Source organism: Macaca nemestrina, chromosome 16 (genome assembly GCF_043159975.1).
Source record: "Macaca nemestrina isolate mMacNem1 chromosome 16, mMacNem.hap1, whole genome shotgun sequence".
Classification (NCBI taxonomy): domain Eukaryota; kingdom Metazoa; phylum Chordata; class Mammalia; order Primates; family Cercopithecidae; genus Macaca; species Macaca nemestrina.
The window spans coordinates 32977436-33002462 of NC_092140.1; the positions used below are offsets into that span (position 1 = coordinate 32977436).

General features: G+C 36.2%; 1 long non-coding RNA gene across 1 annotated transcript in view; it reads right to left on the reverse strand.

The window, feature by feature from the left end:
- LOC105481693 (uncharacterized) overlaps positions 1-25027 on the reverse strand; it is a 722106-nt gene that overhangs the window by 448091 nt on the left and 248988 nt on the right. The window contains exon 7 of the long non-coding RNA XR_011614711.1: positions 21013-21130. This is a non-coding gene — a long non-coding RNA (uncharacterized lncRNA). The remainder of the gene's footprint in view (positions 1-21012; positions 21131-25027) is intronic.

Below are 25027 nucleotides of genomic sequence, written 5' to 3' on the forward strand. Positions count from 1 at the left end.
AGGCTATATCTCCGATCTACAAGTCAAAATCTGCATTTTAACAACTTACCCAGATGATTCATAGTCATGCTAAATTTTGAAGAGCATCGCTTGATCTAACTCAATGGCCAAATAGAAGCATACAGAGATTGGTAACTTGCCCAACATAGCATTGGCCAACAATGATGGAGCGAGACAGTCTCAGGATCATTTATAAGTAAAAAAAGTTTTCACATTTTATTTGTCATCTAGTATCTCTCCAACCCCTTTTCTTAAGAAGTCTAAGAAAATCAAAGTCAACCTTAGAAGGATTCCCATGGTGAAGTGAATAATAAATATTTTAGCCAGAGTCATATGAGGTTAAATATCTTTGCAGTAATTTAAGTAATTTAAGAAATGTTGAGAAAACGTTTGTATTATCAGAACTTGTTAAAACTATTATTATCACTAACGGAAATATTTAGTAGGTAAAAATATAGATCAAGTATAGTTCCATTTAGCAAGATTGATAAATAAACACATGAATTTCTTCTCTTTCTAGCAAAAATCTCTTTGAAATTATTAAAGACATATAAGAAACAGAAATAAGCAACAGCAGAACTGGAAATTCTGGAAGGGTACCTTCAGTTGACCAGAAGAGTGGAAGATTGGAAGATTCCTGGGTCACACAAAGCAGATAGACCCCCAAGGATGGATGGATGGATGGAGATATATATATGTATATGTGTGTGTGTGTGTGTGTGTGTGTGTGTGTGTGTGTGTGTGTGTGTGTGTGTGTATACAGAGAGAGAGAGAGAGATGGTGATGATGATGATGATGAAGATTATATCCAGAATCCAGAATTACTACTGACCAGAAGCAGTGATGGTTAGGAAAATGAATGAATCATGGCTATCATCTAGAGATATAAATTAAGATATATCTTAATGGTGACGAATGTCAGAATTTCCTCAGATAAATATTGACATCAACAGAACTGAGTTTTCTGATTGCCTAGGAAATCATAAACGAAGTGCATGATCTAGAGAGTCAGGGTATTGCCCCAAGTAGTTTATAAACACAATAAGAGACTAGAAATCTCCATTCTAGAGGACATATTACCACTGCACATGTATACAGACACACACACACACACACACAGAGAGAGAGAGAGAGAGAGAGAGAGAGAGAGAGAGAGAGAGAGAGAGAGAGAGAGATAAGAGAGAAACCAGGCTTCTTTTATCGAATAGCAATTTTAAAAGTACTGGTATTTTTCAGCAAAGACTGGTACTTTGAAGAGTCTAATATCACAGAAAATTTTAAGCCAAATCTTATTTTTTAAAAGTTAGAAAACAAACAACTTTAAGTGCAGAGAAATAACATAACTACAAACTTAGAAAAAATTTTTTCTGCTGAACAAACATAATTTTAACTGGAGCTTATAATAAATATTCAGTCTAACAAAACTAATAACATAGATGCTTATATACAAAATGAATTATATCATGAATCTTTGAGTATTTTAGGAAAGCAAAGTTATAAAATAACTGAATGTACTAAACAGAATTACTATATTCAATAATCACATAACCAGTTTTTTTAAAAATTAAGTAATTATGGTGAGTATCCACAATGAAATTTGATAAAATTTGGCATTCTGAGAAACATTGTCATTTAGAAAGGAATAATCAAAGCAATTAAAATGACAAAAATTATTGCTTAATTTTTTTAAAAAAAATCATAGATAGGTGAACAGCAGAATGCACTTAGCTAAAATTGAATTAGAAAGCTAACTAGTAATAGTGCCAAGGAGTTCCCCCAGAAGGCAGTCAAAAAGGAAAAAGAGTGAAATAGCATGAGAAGCTTTCTCATGGAAGCTAGACTCAATTTGGACATCCATATAATAGTAGTTCCAGAGAAAGAGAACAAAGAGAATTGAGAAAAGAAAACAAAGTAACAGTTCACATAAAGTGTCACAAAGCTGAAGAAAGATCATTTAAACTAGACTCGCACTTGCTTCAAACATCTTGCCAGAATATTGGCTGTTGGAAATGAAAAACAAAGAGTATACAAAATAAATTTATCCTCTTAAATATATAAAATACACTTCAACATAACAGTAGGGTTACAGAGAGTATCAACTTTAACATTATAAGTTACTTAGAAAAGTACTACATATCAAAGCCTGCTGAATAGACCTAAAGTGCTACTAAGAGTAATTTGCATAATCCAAAACACATACATTGGAAAACAAAAAAGACTAAAAAAATTAATTAGACATTCAATTCAAGGATCAAGGAAAATTAAAGGATCAAGGAAAAATAAAATAAGGCACAACTCACAGAGAGGAGTTAATAAAAATAAAAGCAGAAATAAATCAAGTAGAAAATCTAACAGTAAGAAGAATAATAATAGACAAAAGCAATAGCTGCTTCTTTGAAGAGTTTAGTGTAACAAACCAAATGTTTGCCTCCACAAAAAAGTAAGAAATCACAAATAAACAGCTTTAAAAATGAAAAAAGCAGCATAACTACACGGGAAAACATTTCATAAATGATGGGAGACTACATACAATTTTTATCTATGAATTCAGAAACAAAAACAAGTTTTGAAGAAAATATGAAGTAACAAAATTTACTCAATATGACCAGAAAATCACAGAAGATTAAAAACTCTCTCTTTAAAAATATATCAACCCCCAACAGCTTTATTTCCAAGTATCTTAAAAACATCAAAATGTAGTGAATTCCCATGATATAGAAAAATCTTTCATAAGACAGAAAATACAGAAGACCCTTTAACGTTGGCCAGATCTTGTATTACAAAATGTAAACGGTTAGTATTACAAAAAAAGTGTAGTCCCATCCCATTGATAAAAAAAGATACAAAAATACAAATAAAGTCTAAAAAATCCAGTCCTGCTGTGAATTAGAATAATGAGTTTTTCCCGGAATGCCAATAATCTTCATCACTATGAATCTCAGAACACTATAAACTATATTATTTGTGCTTGTCAGGTATGAAAAAAAGTAGTTGAAATGATTTAAACAGACGCTAGCAGCTTTATTCAGCTGATATACTTCTATAGCACCTGCACTACAGGTACTTTACAGGTGACTCTGAGCCACAACAGGATTGCAGCTTTTACAAGAGGAGAAGAGGAATATGAGTCCACGTGTTCTGGTCCAGGTTGCAGCTTTCTTCATCTCTGACTGCTACTAAATTTACAGCTGAAAAAGTTAGAAATTGTTCCAGTTATTCATACCTTTTGATTGAAATGACTGGTTAAATTTTACCCCAACAACTATCAGAACAGATCTTTTAAGAGATTTTTTTCCAAACCTATAGTTTGTCAAGCTTCGGAGAGGGAGGAAATGGCCAAAAAAAGGAGGACAGGGAGGAGTAAGGAGAAGAGGAAAAAAAAATGAGGAAAAAAAAATAAAGCAGAGGAAGCAAGAATTAAAGCAAGAGAAACTTGGTCCTGTTTAAAACCTTTTACATACTAAAATGACATTAGATATCACCTGACACCTGTAGAATGACTATTATTAAAAAAGAAAGATGAGAAGTATTGGCAAGGATGTGAAGAAATTGTAACTCTTATGCACTTCTCATGGGAGTATAAAATTATGCTGCCACATGAAAAACAATATGGAGGTTCCTCAAAAAATTAAAAATGGAGTTACCATATGATCCAGCAATCCCACTTCTGAGTATATAGCAAAAAAAAAGAAATCAGGATCTCAAAAAGATACCTGCTTTCTCATGTTTATTATAGCACTATTCACAATCACCGAGGTATACAGACAACCTGGTTCCATCAATAGATAAGTGGATAAATAATATATGGCATATATATACAATGGAATATTATTCAGACTTCAAAAAGAAAGACGGAAATTCTGCTACATGCATCAGCATGAATAGATCTGGAAGATATTATGCTAGCTAAAATAAGCCAGGCACAGAAGAACAAATACCACATGATTCCACTTACATGAGATGTCTAATATAGACAAACTCATAGAAACAGAGAGTAGAATGCTGGTTGTCAGGGACTAGGGTGGAAAGAAAGAGACAGTTGCTATTCAATGGGTATAATGTTTCAGTTACGCAAGATGAATAAGTTCTAGAGATCCCCTACACAACATTGTGCCTATAGTTAACAATACTGTGTTGTGCAATTAAAAATTTGTTAAGAGGGTAGATCTCAAGTTAAGTGTCTTCATCAAAATGAAGAAAATAAAAGTATTGTTAACATCATTAAAAAGTAAGTTAAAGAAGGCCTAACAAAATAGACTTTAAAGTACAATATAAAGATCTAGACAAATGCTGAAAACACATTATATACATATTTAACACCAATTCCTTATTTTATAAAATGTATCAACCAGAAAATTATAGCAATTATCACACATCACACTACACGAACATATATTTGCTGCAATCCCTTTATTTATTTGTTTTATTTTCATTTTTTTTAAAATGTTTTTTCAGACGAGTCTCACTCTGTTGCCCAGGCTGGAGTGCAGTGGTGCGATCTCGGCTCACTGCAACCTCTGCCTCCCAGGTTCAAGTGATTTTCCTGCCTCAGCCTCCCGAGTAGCTAGGACTACGGGCGCACGCCACCACGCCCAGCTAATTTTTGTATTTTTAGTAGAGACAAGGTTTCACCATGTTAGCCAGGATGGTCTCGATCTCTTGACCTCATGATCCACCCACCTCGGCCTCCCAAAGTGCTGGGATTACAGGTGTGAGCCATCGTGACTGGCCTCTCTTTAAAGACATCAAAAAGGTGAGGACATCCACTACAGGGAACATCTTTTGTTTGTTTGCTTAGCACTATTCCTTTCATCTAGAAAATAACTCTTTTCTGTGGGGAATTTCTCCCCACAGCAAGACAAGTATATGGTAGGGGTAAAGGGTGCCACCAATCTCTAGGTCATTGTTTAAGGCTAAAACTCTTAGGTAAGCCAAGAAAATCATTATTCTTTTCTGGAGTGTTTTCAAACTGAAGCTGAAGAAACATTCAATCCTAAGTGGTAGCCAAAAGTTTTGAGATATGACACATGAAGAGCTCTGTATCTGTGGTCCCCATCAGTAGGTGGGAAGTCAGTAGCTGTAGAAACGGAGGCCAAAATGAGGGAAAATTAAAAATTGAGCTATTCAGACAAGTGCTGGCTGAATTTCAGTTACTAATTTTGATTATTCTTCAGGCCAAGCTACGATGACTTTTCTTTCTGCAACTGTGTGAATCTCATATTAGCTTCCACTGTTTAACTAAGTTTAATATATGCTATTTGCAACCAAGTCTTGACTGAAATGCCATCACTACTTCTCAACATTGTTCCAGAGATCCAAGAGGTGCAATAACAGAAAATAATGAACACTGCAAATAAAGATAATATAATTATGTATAGATGGCATTTATATTTCTCTAGAACATACAGAGATTCAATTTAGAAATATTGGAAAAAATATAAGCAGATAGTAATGTTGCTAAAGGTGGAAATATATAAACCAAAAATAACTTTTCCATTCATTGGCAACAAGAAATTAGAAAATATAGTAGAAAAAATATCTAAATGCAGCAAAATCTCATGTTCCTGGATGAGAAGACACACACCAAGACATTCATTCTCATTAAATAAATCTTGCAAAGAATACACCTAAACCATTAGTAGTTTTTGCCTTTTGCCAAGAAAGCTGAAGAGAAAAGGAAAGAAAAATAAGAAGCAAGATTTTTCATCCTTTAACCAGTATGTTTTGTATTATTTTGAATTAATTATAATCAGGTGTACATTCATAACTTTTTTTAAGAAAACAATGGTATAAAAATATTTTTAGCTCTAATATTGCAAATAATGTAATTTTTACAATATTAAGGGTAAAAGGTATATGGATGATCTGCCATGAGTTCTTAAAGAATATTAATCTATTTAAATAATTTGCAAATGTTCCTCTCTGCTTACAACACTAGAAGCCAACCATATCTTAAGTTCCTCAAAAGCAAGAAAGTTTTCCATCCTTGTAAACCCAGTGTTTACCACAATGTTGATATTTGGTGGTGCTTAATAAGTACTATTACATTTGTTAAGTGAATGAGTGATGAAGGAGGATTCTGTTGTCACGATTATGTGCTTATACCATAAGGCCATCTGCTTTCATAATACAAAAAAAAAAAAAAAGAAATCACACAACATTCTTGAAAAACTGTTTTCTAAATGAAAACATAGTTTTGTTTTTGTTTTTGTTTTTTAAATGGAATCTCACTCTATCACCCAGGCTGAAGTGCAGTGGCGTGATCTCATAACACTGCAATCTCTGCCTCCCGGTTCAAGCAATTCTCTTGCCTCAGCCTCCTGAGTAGCTGGGATTTCGGGCACTCTCCACCATGCCCAGCTTATTTTTGTATTTTTAGTAAAGACAGGGTTTCACCATGTTGCCCAGGCTGGCCTTGAACTCCTGACCTCAAATGATCCACCCGCCTCAGCCTCTCAAAATGGAAAACTTAAAGTTTTTAAAGACTTCCTTTTATCACTTCTCAGATGACTTTTACACACTGATAATGACTGGGAGAAAGACTATTTGGGCACATGGTAACAATTGTTTTGAGAGGTAAGGTGGTAGGCTAAATCCGGGAGATACAGTCAGTGTACCAAGAACAGTGAGAATACAACCTACTCAACAAATTCCAAAAATATATATGTATTTTTAAAAATCTGGTAGATAAATTCATCATTAAAGGAAAATTTTCTTCCCACAGTAAGCAGAATCCCCCTCAACATTCCTAAGAAAAGAATCCAGGCCTAGGGAAGGCATGCTAATCCAGGCCAATTCTAGATGCACTGCATGTCATGGCAGTAAATGCACTACAGTTTCTTTCTGTTGAATTAAAAATAATCTTAGATCTTCAGCAATATGCATATTTATAACTTTGTTGAAAGTGTTAAGAGCAGTCTATTCATTCCATTTATCTAAATCTGAGCCTCAACTTCCTTAAAAATTGGCAGCAATTATTTCCAGGAAATATATTTCTTAAATAATTAAAAATTACTGTTATAACTATTTCTTCTCCTGATACATTCATTTTATTAAAAGGATGCAATTGTGAAAGAGGACAAAAAAGCCTAATCCCAAGATTTTCTGAGAGCAGGGAGCCGAATCTCTTTGAGATGAATGAGCTGTCCCTAAAATCAACATTGTAAATGACATCTTTCCTTTTCTTCCACTTTCTAGCAGAAGGATTCTAACTCTGAAATGCTAGGTTGTGTCCTGGTGATTCTGTTGCTGGTGATTCTTGCAGATATCAAAAATCTATTTGAATCTATTCAAAACAATGCTTTGAATTTGTGGAAAATAGAAAGAGACTGCCTACCAAGACCCTATTATTTGCATGATTAAAGGAAACATTTTTATAAATACTGATATATATATTTGTGTGTATATATATACATATATATGGCTTTATTATGAACTGTTTTCCATTTTGCAGTGTTCGTCATCTTAATTATGAGTTAGATAAATAATAAAATGATAATAAATACTAACATTTCTTAAGCACTTACTACCATACACTATTTTAGGTATGTAACAGGTGATATTTGTCACTACTACCATATACAATAGTTGCAATATCACCTCTATTTTACTGATGAGCAATCTGATTCATTAGCATGGCCAAATTTCATTGGTCAGGAGCTGGCAGAACTGCAGTGGACATTCAAACATGACAAACCCTGGAGTATCTCTTCAAAACTTTCTTTTCTCTTTTTTCCACTACCCTCATAGACCCACCATTATTCATTCATTCATTTGTTCATTTATTTTTGTTTGTCATCCTTTTTTGGAATCTATTTTTCCCTACTGTTACTTAAGAGAACCTTGGGCACAGGAAGCCAAATAATACAAGATTTACAATACCATTTCATGGAGTGTTGCATTACATTTTACTTTTTGACACTTAAGTTTTCAAGCCTTCTACTGGTGAATGCCACAGAGAAACCATCTCTAAATCTCTTCTCCCACTGCCATCATGTCTAAGTCAGAGCCTCCCAAAGAGCCTAAACAGCTGAGGAAGCTCTTCATCTGTTTGAAGGTTGGGCTTTAAAATAACCAATGATTCTGAGAAGCCATTCTGAGCAATGTGGAATGCTTACTGGACTGTGCAGCAGTAAGAGATCCAAATGCTTGGGAGGCTTTGGGTTTGTCACATATGCCGCTGTGGAGGAGGTGGATGCAGCCTTGAATGCAAGGCCACACAGGTGGATGAAAGAGTTGTGGAACCAAAGAGGGTTGTCTCAAGAGAAGATTCTCAAACACCAAGGGCCTGCTTAACTGTAAAAAAATAAAAAATTAAAAATTAAAAAAAAAAGATCTTTATTGGTGGCATTAAAGAAGTCACTAAAAAATAATACCTAAATAATTATTTTGAACAGTATGTAAGCATTAAAGTGATTGAAATCATGACTGACAGAGGCAATGGCAAGAAGAGGGACTCTGGTTCTGTAACCTTTGATGACCATGCCTCCAAGGATAAGACTGTCATTTGGAAATACCATCCTGTGAATGGCCACAACTGTGAAGTAAAAAAGTTCTGTCTGAACAAGAGATGGCTGGTGCTTTATCCAGCCAAAGAGGTCAAAGTAGTTCTGGAAGCTTTGGTTGAAGTTGTGGAGGTGATTTCGATGGAGATGACAACTTGAGTCATAGAGGAAACCACAGCGGTCAAGGAGGTTTTGGTAGCAATCATGGTGGTGGTGGATATAGTGACAGTGGGCATGGCTATAATGGAATTGATAATGACGGGATCAGTTTGAGAGGTGGTTGAAACTACAAGGATTTTGGAAATTACAATAAGCAATCCTTAAATTTTGAAGCCACGAGGGGAGAAAACTTTGGCGGCAGAAGCTCTAGACCCTTTAATGGTGGAAGTCAACACTTTGCCCAACCGCAAAACCATAGTGGCTACAATGATGGTTCCAATAGCAGCAGTAGTTAATCACAGTGGCAGAAGGTTTTAATTTCTGTCAGGAAACAAAGTTTAGCTGGAGAAAAGAGCCAGAGAAGTGACAGGAAAGCTACAGTTTACAACAGATTTGTGAACTCAGCCAAGCCCTGTGGTGGCAGGACATAGCTGCCATAAAGACATGCCTTAGACAATACTCATGTGTATGGGCAAAAGACTCAAAGACTATATTTGTAACTAATTGTATACCAGGTTATTTTAGTTTCTGCTTTGTGGAAAACATAAGGCATTCCAACAAAATTTTTAATGTAGATTTTTTTTGCACCCATGCTGCTGATTGCTAAATGTAATAGGCTAATCGTGACACTGAAAAAAAAAAGAATGTCTTTTTTTTAAAAAAAAAGTTTTCAAAAGCAAATTTTCCTCAGTACCATTGTCTTAGTTTGTTTTACTATAAAGGAACACCTGAGGGTGGGTAGTCTATAAAGGAAAATAATTTATTTGGCTCATGATCCTGATGTCTGCAAAAGTTCAAGATTGGGTATCTGTGGGGAAAAGAAAGAGAGATCAGCCTGTTACTGTGTCTATACAGAAAGAAGTAGACATAAGAGACTCCATTTTGTTCTGTATTTAAGATGCTGTTAATCTGTGACCCTGCCCCCAACCTTGTCCTTGCAAGAGACATGTGCTGCAGTGACTCAAGGTTTAATGGATTTGGGGCTGTGCAGGATGTGTCTTTGTTAAACAAGTGCCTGAAGGCAGCTTGCTGGTTAAAAGTCATCACCATTCTCTTAATTTCAACTACCCAGGGACACTTACATGGCCAAAGGTCGCAGGGACCTCTGCCTAGGAAAGCTAGGTATTGTCCAAGGTTTATTCCCATGTGATACGATGAAACAATGCTGCTAAAAGGTTTATGGAGATGTTTGCATATGCATCTCAAGGCACAGCATTTTCCTTTAAACTTATTCATGTCACAGAGGTTTTTGTTCATATGTCTTACTGCTGATTTTCTCCCTAAAACGATCCTATTGTCCTGCCACTCCTTTATCTTTAAGATGGTAAAGATAATTATCAATAAATACTAAGGGAACTCAGAGACCGGTGCCGGCGTGGGTCCTCTGTAAGCTGAGCGCGGGTCCCCTGGGCCCACTTTTTCTTTCTCTATACTTTGTCTCTGTGTCTCATTTCTTTTCTCAAGTCTCTCGTTCCACCTAACGAGAAACACCCACAGGTGTGGAGGGGCAGGCCACCCCTTCAGGTATCTGCACCTGGCAAAGGCCAAAGGCTGCTTCTCCTCATGGCAGAAGGTGAAGGGGAGATGGCGTATGCAGAGATCACTTGGTGAGAGAGAAGCAAGGGCAAGAGGGAAGGTGCCTGACTCCTTTTATCAACCAGCTCTTCTGGAAACTAATCGAGTGAGAGCGAGATCTCACTCATGTGACTTCCCCCAGGAAGGGGATTAATCTGTTCATGAGGGAGCTGCCTTCATGACCCAAATACCTCCCATTAGTTCCCATTTGTAGTATTAGAGATCAAATTTCAACATGAGGTTTCAGGGGACAAATATCCAAACTATAGCAGTCATAATTTGGAGAGACCCCCAAATAATATAGATGACCCTTCTAAGACCTAATGGCTTTAGAGTTTGCTGGTTGCCTCAACTGAAAAGACATGATTTTCACTTGACTTTTACAACTGCTCCCATGGTCAGCCTGCAACTACTGTTTCACTTCAGCCAACGAAACCCCAATATCTTTTTATTTTTTTTCAGAAAAAGACAATTTTTTGTCGTTAAAATTTTGCTATCTGTCTTTGCTTGCCAAAAAAATTCTGGTACCACCTTCTTCCCCATCTTCAATGGTTCATAACCCTCCACATCTTTACTTTTGTTTTCTTTCAATGTATCCTGGCAAAATAACTGCTCTGGATGCCCAGCACATCTAAATATATATACACACTCACACAACCATATAGATTAGATTATCCCAACAAAACTTTATATTATACATTTTCATATGTTCTTTCAAAATGACTTAGTCATCCAATTATATATTCTGAATAAGCTCCCACTCCTAGTTCCTTGAATGGCCATTTCAAAATTTTGTCCTCACCCTCATGTTCTCTGTCTCAACATGCTCTCACCTCACAGAAGATTATTTCTATTCTGATATCACAGAAAAAGTTTGAGTCCCTTATGAACCCATTCCTGAACTCTTGCTTCCTCACCAACAGCTGCACCTATACATATCTTGTTTACCCTGGAGCAGAGGAAGCAGTAATCGGATTATTCATACCCTGTACCCTGAAATGTTTCTTCTCCAGAATGGTGATCCACAGATGATCCCATCATTTCTGTGCATTATTCTCACTTTCTAATGGTTCTTCCACTTTAGGATGCACATAGTCTCTATTCACTACCATTACATTAAAAATCCCTTCCATGGCTTTTCATGATTTTTTAGCCATTGCCTCAGAGCAATTGCTCTCCTTCTACAACCAGGATCTTAAAAAGCAGCTTTCTTTCAATGTCTCTAAAATCCACTAAAATTCTGCAACTGGCCCACCTCTTAACAGCCTTCAAGTGAGTAAATCTGATGCCTCCTTCTCCTTAGCCATACCCAGTGTCCCTGAAATAGATTAAATTCCTTACCCTGAACTTACATAATGTTCCCTGTTTGTCTGTATCATGACATTTGTTATGTCTTTTTATTATCTTTTTATTTATTTATCTCACTCACTTTACTCCTTGCACCCAAAACACCATCAATTTCCGCTGATATTTGCTTCTAAATATTACTGCTGTGCATTGTCTCATTTTCATCTTAGCCCAATTCAGGTCTCTGGAATTACTTGCAGAAGGTTAAGATTGGGCATCTGCACCTGGCAAGGGCCACAGGCTGCGTCCACTCATGGCAGAAGGTGAGAGTACTGTCCTCACTACCTGAGGATAAAATCATTTGTATACAAAGCACACAGTTTACCTATGTAACAAACCTGCACATGTTCCCATGAACGTAAAATAAAAGTTGGAAGGGAAAAAAACAGTACAGACTAGAATAGTGATTATCAGGGGCACAGGTTGTAAGGGGGGGACTCAGAGGATAGGTCAGGGAGATACTGGTCAAAGGACACAAAATTTAATTAGGAGGAATAAGAAATCTATTGTACAACATGACTATAGTCAATATGAATGAATTGCATTCTTGAAAATTGTTGAGAGCAGATTGTGTTCTCAGCACTATAAAAAAAAAATGAAGTAATGCATGTGTTAATTAGCTCGATTTAGCCACTGCTCAATGTCTATATATTTCAAAACGTCATATTGTACACCATAAGTATACATCATTTTTGTCAACTACAAATTCAAATAAAAAAAGATTAAGTTGCAACAGTTCAGTTTACTTCATCAAACATATTTCATAGTTTTTTCTTATGTTCTAGACACTGCTAGATGAAAGAGATTATTATATAAATAACACAATTCAGAAAAATTTCCACCATTCATTATATATACAATTTATCAGTAATTGAAGGGGTACGTTAAAGACCCCAAATGATTTGTTATAAACAAATTATGAAAATAAAATTATGTAGTTTATTGACAAAATTCCTAAAATGGCAATTTAGAGAAATTTCATAGTTATACTTTATCTCAATTTCAGTATATCATTTTACTAAGTATCTTAATGATATCCTCATGTAAAAGACAAAACTTATGACCTGGATGAAGTTCAGTTAGACAAGTTCATAATCAGTTAAACAAATGAAAAAAAAAAATGGATTAATGAAATTAGCTTCCTGAATAGAAATCTTGGATTCTTTGCCTCGTCCTTTTCTCTCTCATTCATTTATTCATCTAACAAATACACATGGAAAAACACTATAAGAAACATTTTGCATGTTTCTGAAAACACACATATAAGAACAGACAAAACTAACATAAGTTAGGGGTCAGAATGGAGCTAACCCACGAGGTAAGAAACTATCTATTGACTGAGGGAGCCTTCTGGAGTGCCAGAAATGTTTGATATCTTGACTTATGTGCTGATTAGAGGGGTAAAGATACATGCAAAAATTCATCCAGTTGTACACTTAAGATTTCACACGTGAATATAGGAATAATATACTAAACTTCAAACAATAACACAAATAATAAGCCATTCTTGTTATTGCCTTCCATCATAACCCTTATGCCTCTATAGTATAAATCCAAAATTTCTTTGCATGGCTCAAAATGATTCATGATTTGTCCCCAGCTTACTTTTCCAGCCTCATTTCCTCCCAACTTGATTCTCACACTTTATATTCCTCCCACAGTAAACTCGTCACAATTCCTTAGTGCATGAGTGAGAAGGGGCCTCTCTCTGGAATACTGAATTTAGTGCAGTGAGCCTTAAAGTGCTCGTGCTTGTAAACTCAGCACTTTGGGAGGCTGAGATAGGCAGATCACCTGAGGTCAGGAATTCAAGACCATCCTGACCAACATGGTGAAACCCTGTCTCTCCTAAAAATACAAAAATTAACTGGGTGTGGTGGCATGTGCCTGTAGTCCCAGCTACTCAAGAGGCTGAGGCAGGAGAACCGCTTGAACCCAGGAGATGCAGGTTGCAGTGAGCCAGGATAGTGCCACTGCACTCCAGCCTGGGAAACAGAGCAAGACTCCATCTCAAAAAAAAAAAAATGTTATATATACGATAAAATGAAACACATCTAGTGGAGAGTTTGTGTGAAGACTCTTCAGAGGATGCTGTGGGATCTAGAAACTATATCACATGAGCATTAAAAGACATGCTGAGGAAGGCTAATTCTGGAGGTAATAGAAATTAATTAGGAATAAAAGGCTACTTTATTAAAATATAACTATAATTTTCAAAAGAGATGCATCCTTTGAAGCTACAGAAGTAAAAAAAAATAGGATTAAATTATGAACATGACTATTTTTAAGTATCCATAAATGATATATAATGAACTTTCTCAGGGCAGAACTAGACATCTGGCCAAACTAAACTGGTATAAAACCAGTATAGAATGGAACGTAAGCTTCTAGAATGCTAAACACCAATGTAAAAAGTAGTTGGGGTGAGGGTCTGACTTTAGAGGGAAAATGAAATAAAGGCCAGTTTATAGTAAAATGAGGTGAAGATCACTACCAAAATAAACTATGAGAACAAGGACCAATAATCAGAAATGGTCTGTGTGTGAGTCTATACACTTTATTATACTCCAAAGCTAAGACGGCAATAAATGATGTACTCAAAAAGGGAAGGGTGGAGGGTGGACAAGAACACAGGATGTAGGTCCCAGAGCAAGGAGGATTGGAAAAAGGATAGGGACACATCACAGGGAAGGCTACACAAAACTGGCTGTCCAGGCACCAGGGAGGATATGGTCAGGCTTTCAGCCTCCTTCGATGAGCCAAGATAATGTGACAGCACAAGACAGGGAATGCACCATCACCCAGAGTTTCCAGACCTCTCAGAGCCCTAAGAGAATGATTCTGTTAAAAAGAAAAAGACCCCTGAAATAAAAACAAGAATGCTCTGAAAAGGAGTATTCATGCTTTTTTCCTTATTTGAAAATTTAAGAAAATCAACGCCAGCATGGTGTTGCCTGAGCACCAGAGCACAGCAAGCACATGACAAAGGAATTAAGTTTGTGGTAAATGGTGTGGCCACCTTCCCTCCAACAAAAGACCTAGATCAAGTTTTAAAGGCCAATTCCTTCAGATCTTCATTTTATTTGTGCTCCTAATGAGGACATATATACAATGTTACAGCAGTTATAATATCCCTACATGATATATTATTGCCTAGATTTCTTTTTTAATTTTTTGGATACATAATAAAAGTACATATTTATGGGGTGCATGTGATAATTTGATACTGGCATACAATGTAGATTTGATTCCTTTTTAAATTCATAAGCTTAGATGTAGAAGTGATATCATAAGATTTCTCCTCAAATAAGATATTATTGTATAACAGACTTGATGCAATAAATACCCTGAATTGTAAAGAGCTATTATTCTGATGATTTCCATTCTGGATTCCACAAATTTTGGGAGAAAAAAAATGGTTCTGTATTTTGGGCTGAGAACCTGAGATTATTTTAAAATGATTTCTACATGATATGGTAGGAATTTTTTTAAAGGATGAAAAACTGTGGCAAAGGAAATTGTGTCACTGTTAGAACAACCATTTATATATAAGAAGGAAACTCCCAATTTTGCAAACTCAAATTTTCAACTGCACGTGCAGGGAATAGGGAGTTGTTCTGCACAAACAGAATTTTGACAGCACAGAACTGACAGAAGAATAAAATCATAGTTGGCACTAGCAATGACTACTGAAATGACTAAAATGAGGCTCCACAACTGCAGGGACCACCTTCACTGCGTGACATTCTAATGAGAGAATCACAGCTGGACGGGACCCAAGGTCATTGAGGCCAGGCCTCAACCCAGTTTAAGAATGTCTTACCCTGCATCCCTGACAGATGGCCTGACCAGTTCCAACCAGAGTTCAGCACCTTAGAAAAGAGACCTGTTCCCTTTTATACTTTTCTAGAAGTTACAAGGTTTCACTTGACATTGTATCAAAGTTGTAATCATTGAATCTATCTGTTGGTCCTAATTTTGTCATATAACAGACCTCTAAAGAATCTACTCCTTCAGCAGGACAACTCTTAACATATTTTGTAACATCTAATATGTTAAACCTTCCCTTCTTTGAGCTAAACACTCTGAACTTTTAAAATTATTTCATGTTTGGAATATTTCCCAGAATCTTCACAATCTTTATCTTCCTTTGCTAGACAATTTTACCTTATATGCCTGTCTTATTGTGCAGCATCCATAGCTAGACACAGTAGTCAAAAGTAGTTGGACCAGTAAAACATGTAATGAAAGTATTAATTTCTGTATTTTAAAGTGTATAGCAATATTAACCAGCCTAAATACCAAATGGATGGGAGTATTATGCTTTTAGTTTCATATTAACTTATTAAAAATAAGAAAATCTTTTGCACAGAAAATGCTACAAGTACAATTGATTTTTAAAACATGTTTACTGTGTAAGTTTAAATCTCATGCCTTCCAGTCATACTTGCAATAAAGTTATAAAATACTTTTACTTAAATTTGAATAACAAATGCACAAAAGCATACAAAGGAAAGTACACAAATTTACTGTAGATTAACAAAACAAATGTGAAAATATCCTGCTTGGAAATGCTAAATATTTAAAATATACTCAATTTCTTAGAACTATTAAACAAATGCCTCTAATATGATATTCCCTATGGAGCTTTTAAGGGAACATAACAAATTGTTTCTAAAGGTCATAGAAAGAACATGTGGCTAGAAATAAGCTAGGTATTTTAGAAAAAGAAATGAGTGAGATACCATACCACAAAATATTAAGACATTTGATCAAACTATAATAATTTGAAGAGGGGGATCTGTGTCTGGACAACACAGAAATCAGAATCCATAGCCCTAAAGCCGATAATATATTTAAACAAAACAAAAATATTAAAAGCTTTTCACCACAGGGACATAGGGAGAATATGTGTCTAAAAAATTATTTCCCCTTATTCATTTCTCTTGAGATTAAAAAACTGGCACAATCTTTCTAGAGAGAATTTTGGTACTGTTTATCAAATCTTTAAAAATATTCTGTGTTTTCACACAGCCAATTCTTATGTAGAAACTCTAAGGAAATAGTAAGTTATTTGGACCAAGAACAGCACAGAATAGGTTCTTTATATGTGAAAATAAAGAAAAATATTAATTCTAATAATAGTAGAATAAAAGTTATATACCATATATTGATAAATGAGCAATAGTTTCTATAAGAAGCAAACCCTCCAGATCAAATGCTTCAAATATAAAATAATTTATTTTGCATATAAAGTATAAAACAGGTGTTTCTGAACAGTGATCGCTCACCACTAATCTGTGATTCAAGGACCATGCTTCTTCTAACTGTGGCTCTGCCATTCCCAGTCTATGGCTTCCAACAAAGACAGTCTCATTTCGCGAAAGGCAAAAGCCCTTGAAGTAGCGTATGTATGAAGTGTTATGTGTCGAGCCTTCTGTTCACATTCCATTTGTAGGAACTCATTCACATTGACACAGTTTGTTCCTGGGGACACTGAGAATGATGGCTGAGCTCAATGCACTGGATGAAAGAAAACTGTTTGGTGAACAACTAAGCTATAGCTGCCAAAGTCTCTTCTTGAATCTGCAAAGTGTACCTATCTTTCCAAACAGAGAATACATCCACCCACTCCTCCAGGAAAACAACCAGAATGCTCATCTCAAAATTCAGGATCTCTAAGTAAAGGACAGTTCCCTCCATTAGATCTGGAACGAGGTTTCTGTGGGTTCAGTGACCTATGAACTAAAAGAACCAATTATTTCTTGCTCCACAGACAAGACAACTGCATGGGAAAACAAAACAAAACAAAATAAAAGCACTATTTGAAAAAAATTAAGATGAAAAAAACAATAGTTACTAATCCATAGCAATTATTAAACATTCCTGAGCAGACATTAGGGGGGCACTCAAGATTATTTTCACTAAAGATTATTTCACTTCACTTATGCAGTGGAAGATTCTTTTTTATGTCCCTGTTCATGTTCTTCCATCAAGTGTGTATTAGGCTTCTATTCTTTTGCTTTCTGGTCAGGTCTATATACTAATTGCCATGTTCAAAGTTCTTTTCTAAATACCTCACTTCTATCTCAATCATGGCTCCCTTGAGACCATCTGAAAAACATGGGCATGGCCCAGAAGATCCTATCCTCAAACTTCTCTTTGCTATAGGACTGATTGATTTTCTTCAAGTGAGAAACTATTGGGCCTGTCGTTCAATGACTTTTTCAGTCTTTGCTATTTGGGATGCAGAAGCAAAAACTTTACATCCTGTAAATCTTTTCTATCTAGACTCTCTCTTCTACTGAGCTCTCTTCTTGCACACCAGCCGAAACTCATTTCTATCACAGTATCTTTTAGCCTTCCTGAACTTTGCTTTTCTCGCTCTTAAAAAGAAAAGTCCTAGGTTAATTGTTTAATTAATTTAATTCCATTCTTTGCAAGTAACTTAATTCCAATTTCACGATTGCTTACTGCCATGAATTTTCTCCCTGTAGAACTGATCCTTTGTCACATATTTTTGATACGTTGTTTTGAAATTTGCTTTGGCTTTTTGTTTTGAGCCATGGGGAAATCAAAGAGAGAAAATATTTTTTAAATGTTCAAGTGGTTGGATACTTTTGTTTCTAATTTTGCTTTTGTTTTCTAGTTTTATTGTAGTTTAGTTACCTTATTTTTTATTATCTCAATTTTTAAATACATTTATGCTTTTATTTTTGGCCCATTACTAGTTTATGATTTTCAGAAATGTTACAAGAGCACTTGCAAAAAGATGCACTATCTGTTGGATACAATGCTTAACACCAGTCTTTACATAAAGATGTTTCATTCACAAGGTTTTTTTGGATTAATATTTCAGTTGACATGACTCTGTCTTCAAGAATTTTTTCAGGGAGATGCATGAATACTATAATTATAAGTACATTTCCATTTTCTTTACATGTGTATGATTTGTGCCTCATTAAAAATTTTGTGGTCAAGCCCTTTGCCCTCAATACTCTATAGACAGTGCTTTATTTAATTCTGTGATCATTAACAAGAAGTCATCCAACGCTGGTATAGAGCACTTGAACTTATTCCTCCTCTCCAGCTGTAATTTAGTATCCTTTAACAAATCTCTAGGTCTTGGCCACTTTTCCTAGCTCAAAGCAAGTAAAACTGGCACTTCCCTTCTAAGGCTTTCTTTGTCCTGCTGCCCTGTAGTAAGGGCCTGGATATTATATCCAACTTGTTCTGCAGATGTCACTTTTCCAAATAAAGAATAATTGACTAGAGGTCTTCAGGATTTTCTTATTTGGTCTAATGAAATTTCCCATATGCATTGTTTCTCGAGAGACATGTATTAGTTCTCGACATCCTCTTTCATTTAGGTCCAGGTTTTCACTGTTTCTAAGACATTATATAGCATAATAATGTAGTTATTACATAGTTTATTATAGTGTAGTTTTAATGATTCTGATCATTTCAGTAACTTCATGCTGAAATTTATATTCAAACAACTTCTTTCTCTCAGAAGTACATGGTGTACTTTCTGAGACTTTGCCTATCTACAAACATTTTTTGTTGCTTTCAAGCATGAAGGATTACTTAGATGAATACAATATTCTTGAATCTTTTGTACTTTGTATTGCTCATTGTTCTTCTATATCTAATTCTGCAGAATCTGAAGTCAGCCTTATTTTTCTTTCTTTGTATGTTACCTGCTTTTTTATGTATGCTTGGGTACTTGAAGTTCAAGACTTTCTCCAGGATAATAGAAGGAAATATATCTACTCCAGTCACAGTATTTCTTCATGGTGCCATAAAATAGGAGCATTGACCAGCTCTGCTGCCATCTCAGTGAAGCACTTTGGAAAATAATTTCTGCCATTCTCTGCCCCTTCTCACACTGCCTTATCAAAAAGGAAGCTACGAAGACTAATGAGAGCCTGGCATCCTTTGTTTTTCTACTAGATAGGAATAATATATGAAAAGTCATTGCCTACTTGTTGTTCTGTCTCTGTTTTAACTCTCTTGAAGGTACCTGCTTTCAAAAATGAAGTTTATTCTATTTCTACTTTGCCCAGTAACCTCACCAGGGAATGTCCTGCCCTTTTAAGGGAAAGTCTGTTATTTCCATCTGTCCATCTATAACTGTTTGCTTGAATTCATTTTGGGAAGTTGTAAAACACTCAATGTGAGTCTAAACTGCTTCCTTCAATGAAAAAATAACCTCATGCTATATTTCAATGCCCAGTTGACTCTTGCATCTATTTCAATTAGCTAAGAAATTAAGAATAGGTGGAGATATGACTAATAGGCTCCTATGAATCCCATACAAAGATAACTATACATTTTTATCTATTTGTATTAGTTTTGTTTTTCTAGATCCTGATGAACTCTCTTTTGCTCTGAGAGAGAAGGAGAGAGGGAGAGAGAGAAGAGAAAGTATTTGAAAGATGAGTAATTCAAGATGGAAAATTGCATGTCTTCATCCACTCATTTCTCTTTAGTTTTATTATGTGCATTTGTTGTTCAGTTTTGTGAAGTACAATGTCAGATTCCAGACCCAACATCAACAACTGTCTTTCTTGATATAGGAATAGCCTTGTCAACTCTCAGACTAAGCTTATGTTGTGAGGGGAGTTCACTGGAGCCACTCTCTTGACTGTTTCTCTGTAATACTTGTGCCATCTCTTGTAATAGTTCCTGTCACCAAGATGCATGAGGCTACCACTTGCCAACTTGAAAAACCATCCCTCCTGACTTCTGAATACTACTGCTGAGGTGGCTTTGTTTGTTACTGCCACCTGTGATAAAGCATCAAATTTGTTTTGTTACTGTCGCCTGTGATACAACATCAAACTAGCATGTTGCCTTCAAGTCCTTCTCCTTAACCTGGTCTTACATACTCTGCTTCTGGCCAAAACTCCTCAAGTTGCTGACAATTTGATGACTTACATGGTTTCAATCATAAATGGAAATTATCTCTTAGTTTATATTTTAGAGAAGAGAAAGAGGTGATAAACCACACACAGGTCCTCATGGTTTCATCATTCTTCACAGTGCTTTTGAAAGTAGTTACTGCTTTCTAGTTACTATCTAGATCTTTGAAACTTTAGAAAGAGAAAACATTAAATAGAAGAAAAGCAAGATCTTTCATATAGCAAACACTCTTGGATTTCTCTGACCATACTCAAATTTGGAGGCGTGATTATAAAGCTACAGGAAGCTAAAATACGTTTTCCCACCCAACACATACCTGACTCTCTTTGAGTTTCTATGATACATATGTCAGTGGACTAAATTAATCTATATTTCAAATTCTTGGGAAGGAGGGAAGGAAGAGCAAATAGATTGTTTGATTATAAGTGAGTACTGTATTTGTCCTATTTCCATTTAGTAAGAGAACAGAGGTAAGATTATTTACAGGCATGGTGGCACGCACCTGTAATTCCAACTACTCAGGAGGCTGAGGCAGGAGAATTGCTTGAACCCAGGAGGCGGAGGTTGCAGTGAGTTGAGCTGGTGCCACTCCAGCCTGGGGGACAAGAGCGAGACTTCATCTAAAAAAAAAAAAAAAAAAAAAGATTACTTAGGCCTGGATGATATTCTGACATTCATAAATATATTGTAAACATCTATGAGTTTCACTATTTTAAGTTTCACTTATTTTTCATTAGGTTAACTGTAAGCAAATATTTTACTGATTTAACTAATAATAATCTACAATAGAACAAAATCTATGTTGCCAGTCACTAATCGTGATTACATAGATTCATTCCAAGAGAACTCACACTTAATTCAAGATGTTATATAAAAAGAATAGGCATTTTATAAATGTTTTGGCATCTATAAAAAGAACAGATGCCAAAACATCTACAGTATCTAAAACAGGCTTTGGTTAATGGTTTGTGTTCATCAGACCTGGATATACATAAAGGGAACGTGAAAGCACAGCAAAATAGGAACAAAAGCTAAACAAATGTCATTCTTTTCAACAACCCAATAATACATGGCTAAGAATGTATTTTCTATATTTTCAGAAAAAAAAAAATTAGCTATAATAAGCTGCGAATTCTGCTTTGTCTAAGGGTTGGAAGTGGCGCTACCATTTGGAAATGCCAAGGTATTTAAATGAATACTACTAAATCTATTACAGCAAATTTCAGCCCAAAAGCAATTTGTATTTTGTTGTTGTGCATGTTGCTATAAAAGAAAAGAACATAATGAACTGAAGATTTTCCCCCAAAGGAACTTGACCTCCTTAATGGGGGAAAAAATAAAAATAAAATTAAAAACAGCTGTTTGGCCTAAAAAGAGAAAAAGATTCCCCAATGACAAATTTACAATCAAGAGGAAATCAGTTCCAAAAAATAAAATGAAGCCAGCCAATCTGATTGTTTCTGAATTTATATAAAATAATTTAAGCACCAAAGGACAGGAAAGAGAAATGTCTACAAAGTACCCCTCTATAGTAACTCTCCAAAACTAACATGGAAAAAAGAAGAAACAAAATGTAGTACTTGAATATATTATCCATTTATGATTTTTTAAACTGCCACAAAAATTTCAATACACCTAACAAAGCTACATCAGAGATCACTGATGCTAAACCCTGACCCTAACCACACTACAACCTATACCTTGAATACAGAGACATCAAGTGTGTTCTATGATAGGAAATAAACAGCATTTCTGGGACAATAGATAAATAACATACATAAAATAAATTTAAAGTATAAATCCCACTTCTTTAGCAATTAAATTGTAATAAAAGCATGCAGAAGAATTAGAATCAGAAGTGGTAGTAAAATCTGGATCTGCTTTAATCAAGTCAATCCATCCTAAACCTACAAACTAACTTTCCTGATTGAAAAAATTCACTATCATACGTGGAAGGCACAGATAGTTTCAATTTGCAAATCTTTGCTCTCGCAAAGAACAGCCTAAAATTCTTAACATGTGCCTAGTGCCTGCACTCTGCAATCTACGTTATTACATAGTTAGGAGCGAATACCAAATGCCTCACAAACTTGAAAAGATTTAAGATAGAATTCAAGACCTGAAGATGACTTACAAGTTGCAATCTAACCCCAAGACTTTCGTTTAATGAATTTGTTTTATTTTATTCTGCATTAGTATAACATCTCAAAAGATCACGTATATGTGTAACTAAACGGACCCAGTTCAATTTTGTACAGTTGGGTAAAGGGGAGAATTAAATACTAATCATATTGATTAAAATATAGTGGTATCTTGTGAACTCCATTTGCAGTTATCTTTTTGTTTACCCTCAGCCCCACTTCTTAGCATTACGTTTTCCCTTCACCTGCCACAACTTGAAATGATGATGAATGTTGTACCCCCTTCTTAACCAAAGGGAAGTGTTGCCAGACGATGCTGTCAGAGGAGTCGCTTGAAGGCATACGTAATTCATAGAATGAAATTTGTTATGTTCTCTAGCAAAACATATTCAGAAAATATTTTACTTAAAAAAGAACTCCAATTTGTTAAGATACAATTTCTTTTAGTTACCCCTTAATGTTGTTAACATTATATCCACTGTTTGGTGCTGCATAAACATACTCAGAAATACGTACTAAGAATCCCACATGTAAAACCTTTTGTATTGCCACATTAAAAACTGGGATGCAGGTAATTAATGATAACATAGTGGAAAAAAATTCAAAATGTCTATGCTATTCCCAATGGCAATGAACGGTTTCTGTATGAATGATGACATGTACACAAAATGAAAAATAACTTAGTCATTTTTAAGAAAAAGAATGATGATAACTGCATCCCAGTATGATGATAAAACAGAATTTCAGATGTTGTGGCTTTCGACCAGGGGAGGCAGGATCCTGAGCAAGGGAACTCTCTGGTGGCCAGAACTGCTGAGCACACATTCTGAAACCAAGACACTGAAGCTTGATGAGTACTCTGAAACACCAGGAAAGGCTAAACAAGTTTCCAAATTGAAAGCTCAGACGTTTCTCTATTTGCTTTACCTGAAATTTAAATTATGTGTGACAGGATTTTTTTTAGTCTTACCAACTAAACTGAGGAGGAGTAGCAAATAAATTTTTGAGACAAATGAAATTGCTTTTCTTTCACAACAATGACCATAATGTTTGTTCATGAATGTCTAAAAAAGCTGAAAAGAGGGCTTTCAAGGGGCTGTTACAGGAGGCATATGCAGAAGAGGCTTTGTCTGTATGTGAGTCTCAAGGACAAACTTGACCACAGTCATAAAGAGACAGCCACAAAAGCAGTAAGTTGTATGGATGGTTCTTTCAGCCCATATTCTTGTCAGCCTCAGTGGATGACGAATGCCCTTTGAAATTTAACAACCAGAAGATGGCCGAATAGGAACAGCTCCAGTCACCAACTCCCAGCGCGAGCGACACAGAAGACCGGTGATTTCTGCATTTTCAACTGAGGTACTGGGTTCATCTCACTGGGGAGTGCCGGACGATCGGTGCTGGTCAGCTGCTGCAGCCCGAGCAGCGAGAGCTGAAGCAGGGCGAGGCATTGCCTCACCTGGGAAGCACAAGGGGGAAGGGAATCCCTTTTCCTAGCCAGGGGAACTGAGACACACAACACCTGGAAAATCGGGTAACTCCCACCCCAATACTGCGCTTTAAGCAAACAGGCACACCAGGAGATCATATCCCACACCTGACCGGGAGGGTCCAACGCCCACGGAGCCTCCCTCATTGCTAGCACAGCAGTCTGTGATCTACCGGCAAGGCAGCAGCGAGGCTGGGGGAAGGGCGCCCGCCATTGCTGAGGCTTAAGTAGGTAAACAAAGCTGCTGGGAAGCTCGAACTGGGTGGAGCTCACAGCAGCTCAAGGAAACCTGCCTGTCTCTGTAGACTCCACCTCTGGGGACAGGGCACAGTAAACAATAACAAACACAGCAGAAGCCTCTGCAGACGCAAACGACTCTGTCTGACAGCTTTGAAGAGAGCAGTGGATCTCCTAACATGGAGGTTGAGATCTGAGAAGGGACAGACTCCCTGCTCAAGTGGGTCCCTGACCCCTGAGTAGCCTAACTGGGAGACATCCCCCACTAGGGGCAGTCTGACACCCCACACCTCACAGGGTGGAGTACACCCCTGAGAGGAAGCTTCCAAAGCAAGAATCAGACAGGTACACTCGCTGTTCAGAAATATTCTATCTTCTGCAGCCTCTGCTGCTGATACCCAGGCAAACAGGGTCTGGAGTGGACCTCAAGCAATCTCCAGCAGACCTACAGCTGAGGGTCCTGACTGTTAGAAGGAAAACTATCAAACAGGAAGGACACCTATACCAAAACCCCATCAGTACATCACCATCATCAAAGACCAGAGGCAGATAAAACCACAAAGATGGGGAAAAAGCAGGGCAGAGAAGCTGGAAATTCAAAAAATAAGAGTGCATCTCCCCCGGCAAAGGAGCACAGCTCATCGCCAGCA